The sequence below is a fragment of the Mauremys mutica genome, unplaced genomic scaffold, assembly GCF_020497125.1.
Source record: "Mauremys mutica isolate MM-2020 ecotype Southern unplaced genomic scaffold, ASM2049712v1 000525F_np12_subseq_1:190777_obj, whole genome shotgun sequence".
Taxonomy (NCBI): Eukaryota; Metazoa; Chordata; order Testudines; family Geoemydidae; genus Mauremys; species Mauremys mutica.
This window is the reverse complement of record NW_025422994.1, coordinates 120,038-132,195: the sequence shown is the minus strand read 5'-3', so window position 1 is coordinate 132,195 and position 12,158 is coordinate 120,038. Positions and strand designations below refer to the sequence as shown.

The 12,158-nt window shown below is 50.1% G+C and overlaps 2 non-coding genes across 2 annotated transcripts; one reads left to right on the top strand and one right to left on the bottom strand.

The window, feature by feature from the left end:
• Positions 1-4,394: 4,394 nt before the first annotated feature.
• Positions 4,395-4,467, bottom strand: TRNAL-AAG. Its single transcript has one exon. It is a non-coding gene; the product is annotated as a tRNA-Leu (tRNA).
• A 6,270-nt stretch (positions 4,468-10,737) lies between these two features.
• Positions 10,738-10,810, top strand: TRNAV-AAC. Its single transcript has one exon. It is a non-coding gene; the product is annotated as a tRNA-Val (tRNA).
• The last annotated feature ends 1,348 nt before the right edge of the window (positions 10,811-12,158 follow it).

Below are 12,158 nucleotides of genomic sequence, written 5' to 3'. Positions count from 1 at the left end.
ATCTGAGAAAGACAGAACGCTTGGAAACCTGCATCTCCCCTCCCCTGGCCTTGCGTGTTATGATTCCAGCTGCGTGAGCTGTTTGTAGGATGTTCCGGCATGATGGGGAAATAAAGTTTTGAGTCAGTTTTTGCTCCTGCAGGTTCCTTTGCTGTTACAGTTATAATGACATGAACAACAGGGAGGCAAAATAAAAATAAACCCCATATTGCAATACAGGTGGGGAAAGAGACGATCACGGTTAAGCCAAACACGTCAAAATAAAAATTAATACTAAAAAAGGGAGGGGGAAAGAGATCAGGTATGTGAAGATCCCCTTGATATTTCAACGCACATTGTTAGAATCAAAGTTCAGACTTGACACTGGAAAACCTGCAACTACCTGTCTCTCTGAACACCTGTGATGAGCAAGATGGAGTTGGGACACCTGTTCTGCTTCAATCATTTATTGTCTCTCTGTTCTCTCCTTCTTCTCCCCCCAATTCCTTGTCTCCAGTGTCTCTGCCTTTCTCCTCTTGCTCCCTCTCCCCTGCCCTTTCCAGGAACTCACAGTCTACAGCATTTAGGACAAGCCAGAGCTCCCATGTTCTGCACATGAGCCTGTGTCAGAGGACGTGTGACCCCGGTCAGAGCCAGTCACCAGATCAATATGACCCTTTATGGGCGACTTCTCTGCCTGTTCTGCAATTTACATCTCCCCTCTCTCCCCCCCCCCCGCAAACAGGGAGGGGTACAGCTCTGACTGAGAGGCCTCACAGGAGAAATTTCAGCCCAAAGACAAATTTGTGTGAAATGTTGAGAAATGAAGAGCCCCCCAAATCTCCAGAACTCTAGTGTCACCCCCATGGCACCAGCACAGGGAACCCAGTGAGATGGGGTTACAGAATACAAGGGGGGAGGCAGCAGGGAGAGAGGTGACAGGGAATCTCTCTTTTTCTTTCTCTCGTCACTTTCTGTTCTTCTCTTTCCTTCCAGGAACTGCAGTCACAGCAGGGAGGGGTTTGTCTCCGTGTCTGTCACGGAGGTGGTGGAAGTGATGTATTCTGTGACTTCCTGCAACCTCCGTGACTTCTGCAGTGGGCACAGTGGCTGACTCCAGGGCCACTCAATCAACTGGCTCCAGGGACCGCCCAAGCAGCAGCCAATGCGGCTGACCTGGGGACCACTTGACCAGTGGTCCCGAGGGCAGCAGGAGCAGCCACAGCTTGGTGGCCTCTGGCAGCATTTCTGGGGTGGCCAGAGCAGCAGCTGGCCCCCTGGGGCTCCCCCTGCACCTAGCAGCAGCTGGAGTGGCAGCAACTCTCAGGGCTTCTCCCCTGGTAGCTGGTGCTCATTATCCATCAAATAAATCAAAACACTTCCCCCTGCAAGTGGATTTAGCCCGGGACCCTCAGAGTCAGCAGCTGTTACGCCCCCACTGAGCTCTCTGGTCAGGTGTCCTAGTGCCGGGAGCCTCCAATGTAGATCCTAAAATAGCGTTTTTGCACCAGGGGGGCTGAAATTTTGGACCAGACATTATAGCTCCACTGTTATTTTACTGAATTGCTTCAAAACAGCAAGTGTAGAAAGTCTCCTGAGTGCCAGGCTCTCTGCCATGGAAACAGCTGCCCCTGCTCTGCAGGAGTCTGTGCGTTCCACACAGCAACGTACACACCTGCTCCGCACTGAAGGGGGGTCAGACAATGATGGTAACGCAAATCTTCAGACTATTAACCCAGGTCCCTTTCTTTAACCCAGGACATGCCAGTCACCTGTTAGCCATGGCGTTATCTTCATCTTCAAATACCTCTCAGGACATTGAACAGAGGGAGTGAACCCCCCCGAATGGCTCCCTGTTGAGGCGTTGTACCATACCTGCCCCTGGAGACTGTCTGGTTTTATACTCTTAGAGCTTTTTCTCTTCAACCCCCTTATCCCAATCTCTGGGCCAACCTCCGCATTTCAGAGTTTAGAATTTACTCTCATCACCCTCCTATGGCACTTTCCATGTGAATTGGGCAAAGCAAGTAGGGGAAGCTCCGTGGCTAATGAAAACCAACGCTCTGGGTGAGGCCTGAACTCACACCCACAGCTGTATTTCCCCCTGCATGAGCCACTATAGGGGCTTCTTAGACAAACTTGGGCTGTAGGTGGTTACGTGTGTCTGTGCTTCACCACTTTGGCTGCTCTGTGAAAAGCTGATGGTTCAAACAGAAGCTGGTGGGTTTTTGTTTTGTTTTAAGCAATTAGAGTCTAGTACATTTTAACAGGCAGAAAATGTCCTATTCTGGTCTAGCCCCATTTGACTCCTTCTGTCCATCTTCTTCCTTCCCCCTCAGTGTCTTTCCTTCCCCATTGGGGACATGCAGAGATGAACCCCAGTCAGTCTGTGTCACAGAGAGTCTGTATCTCCTAAGGAATGTGGGTGAAGGATTCCAGCTGAATTAACACCGCTCACCTGGGTTAGAAACATTTGTTTCTTTCGAGCAGATAGTGGGAAATGGGACATTAATTCAGAGCCAGGAGGCAAGGCAGAGGCTTCATGATCTTGATCTCCATGAAGGGAGAGAGGATCCCCAGGAAGGAACAGAGCTTCCTTTAGACTCAAGCTGGGTCTCCTGGAAGTTGGAAAAGACCCTTGGTCACTGAGGATCTCATGGGATCGTGCTGCTCCAGAGGCTCCAGAGTCCTGGGTGTGGGGAGGGTGTCACTGCACAGTCTGAAATGGAAGGGAGGACCCTAGAAGGGACGGGGAGAAACAGAAAATGGAGAGGAATGAAACAGAGCAAACCCCTCTTCTCTCTCCCCTCCCCAACCCAGCAAGAAATGTTATCAGTGGGGAAACTCCCCACCACGAACGGCAGAGAACACAGAGACATTCGCCTCACACTGAGCAGTAGGGTGACCAGACACCAAGTGTGAAAAATCAGGAAATTTCACCAGCTGTATTGGTGCTATAGTGGTGAGCATAGCTGCCTTTCAAGCAGTTGACGTGGGTTTAATTCCCAGCCAATGCAATGATGTGATGTTTCCTCCCCTGGGAATTGGTTTAGTTTCAGTCACTTTGTACCTGTTTATCAATAGAATGAGAGAATCAGTGTCCCAAATCCCAACAGGTCATTAAACACCCAGTGGAGGAAGAAAGGGGTGGGACTATATAATGAGCAGTTGGAGTCATCCTGGTATTACAATGCTTGGTTTATTTATTTTTTTTAATTTCCTTTACTTCCCTCTCCCTTTTAGACTCAGAGCCTTTAAGGTCAGAAGGGACCAGTGTGATCATCTAGTCCGACCTGCTGCACCTTGCAGGCCAAAAGACCCCACCCACCCACTCCTGGAATAGACCCGGGAGGGGAGGCAGCTCCATGCTCTGCCCCTACCCCAGGCAGCACATGGAGGCCCTCTGCTCCCCTCCCCCCACAAGGGGTGTGCAGAGATGTGCCAGCAGCACTAAGGTGGCTCCCTGCCCACTCTGCCTCCGTCCCTCCGTGCCGCTCCCAGAAGTGGCTGGCATGTCCCAGCATCCCCTGGGGTGGGGGGAGTGTCTCCACGTGCTGCCCCTGCCCCGAGCACCAACTCTGCAGCTCCCATTGGCCAGGAACTGTAGCCAATGGGAGCTCTGGAGGCAGCGCCTGCAGACAGCAGCACATGGAGATCCCCTGGCCCCACTCATCTAGGAGCTGCTGCCAGAGGGTTGTGTGTACCGGTCACTTTGGGAGCTGCACCACCCCTCCTGCACCCCACCCCCACCCCCAGCGCAGAGCCCACACCCAAATTTCCTCCCAGTGCTTTGCTTGTCTTCCTTTCACCAGAACCATCCTTCTTCTCCTGGGCTGCAAGTAGCCATCCCTGGGAAGCCAAGAGGCAGGCACAGGATTCTGCCAGGTAAGTGTCCCACAGCGCCGCGATGGACAGTGCGATGAAGGTAAGTCTTCCTGAGGCACAATGAACTGCAATGCAGCGAACCACTGGCCAGGCGGTCGGGGCGAAGGGCATTCACTGGAGGTACAAGCTTGTGAGTGACTCCTGAGCACAGGGCCCCTTCCCCTTTTAAGGACCTGCTCCTCATGGCCTGTGACTAGAGATGACTTGGCTGCATCTGGTGGGTCACACTCCACCTCAGCCAGTGTCCATGCTCTGGGTGTGTGATTGCTGCCTAATTAGAGTCCCAGACACCTTGTCTATCTAGGAGCTCTTCTGATATTCCAGCTGTTCAACCAGCCCCTTCATCCCACAAGCATTGCAGGAGGGAGCGGGAGGGGGAGGGGGAAAGCCACTTCACAGGCATTCAGAGAGGGAGAGGAGACAAAAATGGGAATGGGGGAAGTATAACAGACCTATTGAGCATAGAAATCACTGCTGCTCCTACAACAGCAGGGACAGGCCACTAGGAGCTGGGAAAAACTAAGCCCTCATGTTTCTGCCTGGTTTTGAACCAGGGACCTTTTGCGTCTTAAGCAAACATGATAACCACTACACTACAGAAACTCTGTCACAAGGCTCTGCCCCTCCCTTCATAAGAACAGAAGAATGGCCAGACTGGGTCAGACCAAAGGTCCATCGAACCCCATATCCTCTCTGTCAACTGTGGCCAATGCCAGGTGCCCCAGAGGGAGTGAACCTAACAGGTAATGATCAAGTGATCTCTTTCCTGCCATCCATCTCCACCCTCTGAAAAAAAGAGGCTTGGGATACCATTCCTTACCCAGGCTGCCTAATAGCCATTAATGGACTTCACCTCCATGAATTTATCTGCAAAAATAATGAGGAGTACTTGTGACACTTAGAGACTAACAAACTTATTTGAGCATAAGCTTTCGTGGGCTAAAATCCACTTAATCAGATGCATACTGTGGAAAATACAGCAGGAAGATATATATATACACAGAGAACATGAAAAAATGGGTGTTGCCATCCACACTATAATGAGAGTGAGCAGTTAAGGTGAGCTATTATCAGCAGGAGAAAAAAACTTGTAGTGATAATCAGGATGGCCCATTTCCAACAGTTGACAAGAAGGTGTGAGTAACAGTAGGGGGACAAATAAACATGGGGAAATAGTTTTACTTTGTGTAATGACCCACCCACTCCCAGTCTTTATTCAAGCCTAATTTAATGGTGTCCAGTTTGCAAATTAATTCCAATTCAGCATCTCTCGTGGGAGTCTGTTGTTGAAGGTTTTTTGTTGTAATATTGCGACTTTTAGGTCTGTAATCGAGTGACCAGGGAGATTGAAGTGTTCTCTGGCTGTGTTTGAATGTTATAATTCTTGATGTCTGATTTGTGTCCATTTATTCTTTTATGTAGAGACTCTCTGGTTTGGCCAATGTACATGGCAGAGAGGCATTGCTGGCACATGATGGCACATATCACATTGGTAGATGTGCAGGTGAATGAGCCCCTGATGGCATTGCTGATGTGATTAGGTCCTATGATGGTGTCCCCTGAATAGATATGTGGACAGAGTTGGCAACGGGTTTTGTTGCAAGGATAGGTTCCTGGGTTAGTGTTTTTGTTGTGTGGTTGCTGGTAAGTATTTGCTTCAGGTTGGGTGGCTGTCAGTAAGCAAGGACTGGCCTGTCTCCCAAGATCTGTGAGAGTGAGGGATTGTCCTTCAGGACGGGTTGTAGATCCTTGATGATGCACTGGAGAGGTTTTAGTTGGGGGCTGAAGGTGACGGCTAGTGGGGTTCTGTTACTTTCTTTGTTGGGCCTGTCCTGTAGTAGGTGACTTCTGGGTACTCTTCTGGCTCTGTCAATCTGCTTCTTCACTTCAGCAGGTGGGTACTGTAGTTGTAAGAACGCTTGATAGAGATCTTGTAGGTGTTTGTCTCTATCTGAGGGGATAGAGGGAATGCGGTTGTATCTTAGAGCTTGGCTGTAGACAATGGATTGTGTGATGTGGTCTGGGTGAAAGCTGGAGACATGTAGGTAAGTATAGCGTTCAGTATGTTTCCGGTATAGGGTGGTGTTTATGTGACCATCACTTATTAGCACAGTAGTGTCCAGGAAGTGGATCTCTTGTGTGGACTGGTCCAGGCAGAGGTTGTAGGTGGGATGGAAATTGTTGAAATCATGGTGGAATTCCTCAAGGGTTTTCTTTTCCATGGGACCAGATGATGAAGATGTCATCAGTGTAGCACAAGTAGAGTAGGGGCATTAGGGGACGAGAGCTGAGGAAGCGTTGTTCTAAGTCAGCCATAAAAACGTTGGCACACTGTGGGGCCATGCGAGTACCCATAACGGTGCCGCTGACTTGAAGGTACACATTGTCCCCAAATGTGAAATAGTTATGGGTGAGGACAAAGTCACAAAGTTCAGCCTCCAGGTTTGCTGTGACGTTATCGGGGATACTGTTCCTGACGGCTTGTAGTCCATCTTTGTGTGGAATGATGATGGAGCGTCTACATAGCCAGACAATCCTGCTGTCAGGGTGCCAATGCCTGAGATGATGGGGCATCCAGGATTTCCAGGTTTATGGATCTTGGGTAGCAGATAGAATAAACCTGGTTGGGGTTCTAGACTGTCTTATTGCCAAGGGACGGAGAAACTCGGCCAGCCGCAGGGGGTGCAGAACACCGCCCTAGTGTGGGGGTGACAGTGCCTCCAAGATCCTGACACCCCTATTGGTTCCACTGCTGGTTGTTTTCCTTTTCCGGTGGGACTTTGGGCAAGTTGCCCCCCCCCCAGGGCTCTGTCCCCAGCAGTCAAATGGGGATTTCGTACCTTCCCGCTATTGGAAAGTGCGGGGAGAATCCCCCAGCCAAAGCTGCTCTGACAGAGCTAAGCAGCATCTGACCATTCCAGGTCAGAGCGCACTGTCCAGGAGGAGGAGTGTTTGACTCTGGGGTTTCACTTCAGCCCAGTCTAGAGAGAGGGGCCCAGCCATGGGGTTTGGCTCAAGAAGACCAAGTCTCCAATTTGTTACGGGCGTTTTGAATTCCAGTCCTGAGCTCCAAAGTGCTTGGTGTCAGCTGCACATTTTAGAAGCATGCTCTCCACTCCATTTTCCAAATCATTCATGAAACTATTGAATAGTACCGGACCACGGGCTGATCCCTGCCAGACCCACTAGGTGCCCCCTCTCCGTTGGGCATACAAACCTGGAGAAGGGCCCTTGGAGTCTGGGCTTTCAACCAGCTCTGCACCCACATGACACTGATTGCATCTAGACCGCATTTCCCTCATTTGCTTGTGAGAATGTCCTGCGGGACTGTGTCAAATGCCTTAGTAACCCCGAGATAGATCCCATCTACTGTTTACCCACCTCCACTAGGCCTGGAAGTACAGAGAAGGGAAGTGACCTGTCACCAGATGGATCAGACTGAACAGGTTTCAGACCTCGAGGAGGCTCTTACCTTCTAAACAGGGACGGCTGTTTTCTAGTAAAATCACTACAAGGGAAGGAGAAAACTTGAAAGAGGTTCCTCCTGGCGCTCACGTCCATTCACCTGAATACTCTCTCAGTCCTCAAAGAGAGACCTGGAGAAGGAGACTTGCTGCAGCAAAGCCACAGGGGTCTCTGAGGTTTCCCTGGCCCCTCGCCCCTGTTCTGCCTGGCTGATGTCAGCATCTCTCTGTGAGGTCACCACCTCCCCACCACCTTGGACCAATAGGCTGAGGTCCTGCAAAAGGCCTTTGTGATGTCACTGCCTCACCCCTCCTTTGCTGGGCTAATGTCCTGCCCCTGGCCAGGCCCTTTGCAGGTTTGAGCTGCTCCCTGTGGATCACCCCACTCCAGGAGCGTTCGTTCTAGGCAGCAAGCCGGCTAGACAGGGGAACATCAGACGCTGCTCCCAATGCTACACTCAGTTTTTCAGAAATTAGTCGACTTTATGGCCAGAAGAGACCATTAGAGCATCTAATCTGACCCCCTGCGTATCACAGGCCTCCTGTACGACACAAGAGCTACTTTTGAGGCAAACACATTCCAGAAAGGCATCTAGTCTTCATTGACTGACATCAGGAGATGGAGAATCCAGCACTTTCCTTGGTAGCTTGTTCCTGTGGTGAATCATCCTCGCTGTTGAATTTTTTGTGCCTTAGTTGTAATATGAATTTGTCTCTTTTCACCTTCCAGCCATTGGCTCTTGTTATGCCTTTCTCTGCTATTTTAAAGAGCCCTTTAACAGCCAATAGTTTCTCTCCATTAAGGCACTTCAATGAAGTCACCTTTCAATCTTCTTTTGATAAACTAATCAGGTTGAGCTCTTTCAATAGCTCACCAGAAGGTATTTTTTCCAGCCCTCAGAACATTTGGTGGCTCTTTGCTGCCCCAGCTCCAATTTCACAACATCTTTTTCAAATGAGGACACCAAAACTGGAGGCAGTATTCCAGTATCAGTCTCACTGATGCCGTGTCACCTCCTGTGACGTTATTGACATAATCTGTAACTGTATAGATCACCATTGTGACCACTGTTCTATATTTGCAGCCAATATTACAGAGAAATGGTAATGTAAGGGGTCTATGGAGAGGTTCTGATTGGCTGATTATAATGATGCTATCTCTAGATGTGTATCGTTTTTTTGTAGTTGACATTATGAATATTGGCTCTATGCTGCCTGTATTTCAAACTTGTGCTCTGCTTCAGGGAATGATACCTTTGTTTAATTGATGAAAACATAAACTAGACACTTAGAGGATTGGAACTGATTTCAGCTGATGGACAGGTTTGCTAGGTTTTTATGCATTTGGACAGTGAAATATTGAGTGTTCACATTCATTTCAAGCATCCTTGTATGGTGGAGCTCCTGAACATAATGGAGAAGAATTTTTTTTTCTTTTTTTTTTAAAGAGGGCATCTGGGTTTGAACAAAGGACCACTTGATCTACAATCAAACACTCTACCCCTGAGCTATACCCCCATTATAACAAGAGTATGGATCCGTGATCTCCAGGACTTTGAAGGACAGACCCTGCATCATAGAGCTCCTTGGTCATTTGCAGACCACAGATGGTTTTAAAAATGGGATTTGATTAAACTTCTTAAATGTGGTCAACACCCCAGCTTGCACCCCCACTGATATAGCTTCTCCCCATGGCAGAGCTGCCACCTGCTGGGGAAGTGGATTGACTACACCAACAGGAAAACTCTCCCCCCTCAGCATGGAGCAGTGGTTCTCAAGCTGTGGGTCAGAACCGCAAAGTGGGTCGTGACCCTGTTTTAATGGGGGCACCAGGGCTGGCATTAGACTTGTTGGGTCCTGGGGCTGAAGCCAAAAGTCTGAGCCCCCCCCCAGGGCTGAATCCCTCAGGCTTTGGTTTTGCCCTCCCCCCACTGGGGCTCAGTCTTTGGCACTCCCCCGACAAGTGGAGGGGCTTGGTCCCTCTTTCCAGGGCTACGTATTAAGTTATTTTGGCAGAAGGAGGTTGCAGTGAAAGGACGTTTGAGAAACCCTGGCACAGAGCATCTCCATTACTGAGCTGCAGCAGCCTAGACTCACTGTTTGAAACATTGACCTGGCCTTAGCCTCTGAATATGTCTAGGCTTGGCTCCCTACGGCACCGTGGGTGATCAGACCCTGGAAGTACAGCCATGGAGACACCACACACCAGCCTTGCCTAGCTGGCAAGGATCAAACCTTCACAGAAAGACACCCACGGTTTTCTAGCCCAGCTACCTAAGGCCTCAGCCACAACCACTTAACACAGGGGCCTTTCTACACTCTGGTTCTGTTCTCACTGAAGGGTCATTACAAATTGTTTGCTCAGACCAGCTTCACCAGCGCACTCACTGCTGTGCAGCTCTGTACGTGTGGCCATGGCTGAACAGCAAGAATTCCTGCCCATTTCCCTACTGGCTGGAGCATGATTAGAGTGTGTTTGTGGTTAATGATGTTGCTGTAGATTGTTCATTCCCTGCCTTAGCAATTCAGACAGTCCCTTTTCCCGTTGTATCGCCAGCACCTCTGTGAGTCCAGTAACAGAGGCAGGTTTTCTCTGGGCACTGAGATTTTTGAGGGCGTTGGTGGCTCCTTTCTTTCCTCACCCTGGAGTAAACTCAGCTTTTTATTCCATCCTTGATGGCTCATGGAATAACAACAGCAGCATGAAGAGGAGAGTGAATATCTCACTGCCAGGGGGAAGGTGGACGCATCCCCTCTGTCTGACCATTGTCATTGCAGGAGAGAAGGTTTCAGTGGAATCGAATGCCCTGGCTCAGACAATAGACACAGGGAGGTTTTGCTGTTCATGGATCTGTGCAAAGGAAATTGTGTGTCTGTGTGAAAATGAGGAGGGATATGAAATGCCCACGTGGTGGTGCCTAAGGCAGAAGGGAACCCTAGAGGATTAGAACAGGATAAGTTCTCAAGCAACATGTTTCTTACTTTGCCCGTCTGTTAGTTTTGATGATTATCAATGGAAAGATTTTGCCATTGGGTTGTGTGTTTACACAGAAATTGACATTTACCAACAAATACGTAATTCTTCCTAGTCTGCTGGTGGTGAGTTTAGAGGGACACACTTTAACTGCCACGAGTCCCTCATTTCAGGCTATGCAGCAGGAAAAGGCAGCATGGGCTTCTGCACCGAGTTGGCCCACCTGACCTTTCATTCTTCTCTTGCTCTTTGTCAGCAAGGGGAAGAAAAAGAAGCTCTCCCTCAAGCTGGAGTCACAAGGGTGACGTAAGACGACTTCCTGAGTGCCGGCTCCAGTCCTCTGCTCTGCCAGCTGACCCATTGAAGGGCTGTCACCACTTTCTCTAGGTTTGTCCATCGGTCTGTGTGAGGGTGAGCAACAGCCAAGCAGATGGAGTTTCTGTAGTGTAGTGGTTATCACGTTTGCCTAACACGCAAAAGGTCCCTGGTTCAAAACCAGGCAGAAACATGCTGGCTTCCTTTTCCCAGATCCCCTTGCTGTTCAGGAAGGCCTCCTCCTCCTCCTATTGGCCTGTCCGTGGGATAACTCCAACCCCCGCATGACAGAGGGTGCTGACAGCAGTGGAGAAAGCACCTTGGCATCAGGCTGGAGAACCTAGAGGAGTGCAGCGTGTTACCTTTTGGAGGCTTGTGGCTTGGCCTCCTCTGCTGGTGGAGGTTGGCCGGTGGAGGCCGGCTCTTCCTGCTGGCCTCCTCTGCGTGACTTGCCAAAGGAGGAAGTGAGGCAGGAATGGGGCAAAAGAGGAAAGTCGAGCTGAGGAAGGCAGGGCAGAAGCTAAGTGCCTCAGGGCGGCTAAGTGGGGTTAGTAGAGCGTCACCATTTGTTCTGCAAAGCCGGGGGAGGTGCGGTTGGCTGCTGGGAGGCAGAATCCTGTGCCTGCCTGTTGGCTTCCCAGGGATGGCTACTTGCAGCCCAGGAGAAGCGGGGTTCTGGGGGGAAGGAAAAGCAGCAATGGTGAGGCTGAGTGGGCTCCTTTCTGGCCGACATGGTGGGCTGTGGTGGGTTTGGGAGTTGCCTGTAAGCCGTAAGTGGACTTGGTGGAGTGAAAACTGCTGCTCCATTCTGGCTGACCTGGGGGCGCCATTAATGACATGGGAGTGGGGGCAGGACACTGGCTGTGAGCAGATGGGATCCAGGAAGCCCCAGCCTGCCCCTCCAGGGGCCGAGTCTTCTTCTTCTCTCCTGCCATGGGGATCCCGGCCTTAAGCCTGCCCAGCATGCGCTGCAGCTCGAGCATTAAGCCTTCCTGTGGCATAACCGAACTACGGCCTAGTGTAATAAGGTGTAAAGGTTAGAATGTGAATTTATCTTTAATTTCCATGGTAACTTACTTTGCTCTTATATGCCTACCACTTATAATCCTTAAAACTCCATCTTTCTGTAGTTAATAAATCTGTTTTATGAAACTGGTGTATTTTGCTTGAAGTTCTTGGGAAATCTCAGCTCCATTACAAGGCTGGTTCATGTACTATTCACAGTGAGGGAGGGGTGGACCCTGCGTAATAAACTCACTATTGTGTCATACAGGAGGCCTGTGATATGCAGGGGGTCAGATTAGATGCTCTAATGGTCTCTTCTGGCCATAAAGTCGACTAATTTCTGAAAAACTGAGTGTAGCATTGGGAGCAGCGTCTGCTGTTTCCCTGTCTAGCCGGCTTGCTGCCTAGAACGAACGCTCCTTGAGTGGGGTGATCCACAGGGAGTAGCTCAAACCTCCAAAGTGCCTGGCCAGGGGCAGGACATTGGCACAGCGAGGGAGGGGTGTGGCAGTGACATCACAAAGGCCTTTTGCAGG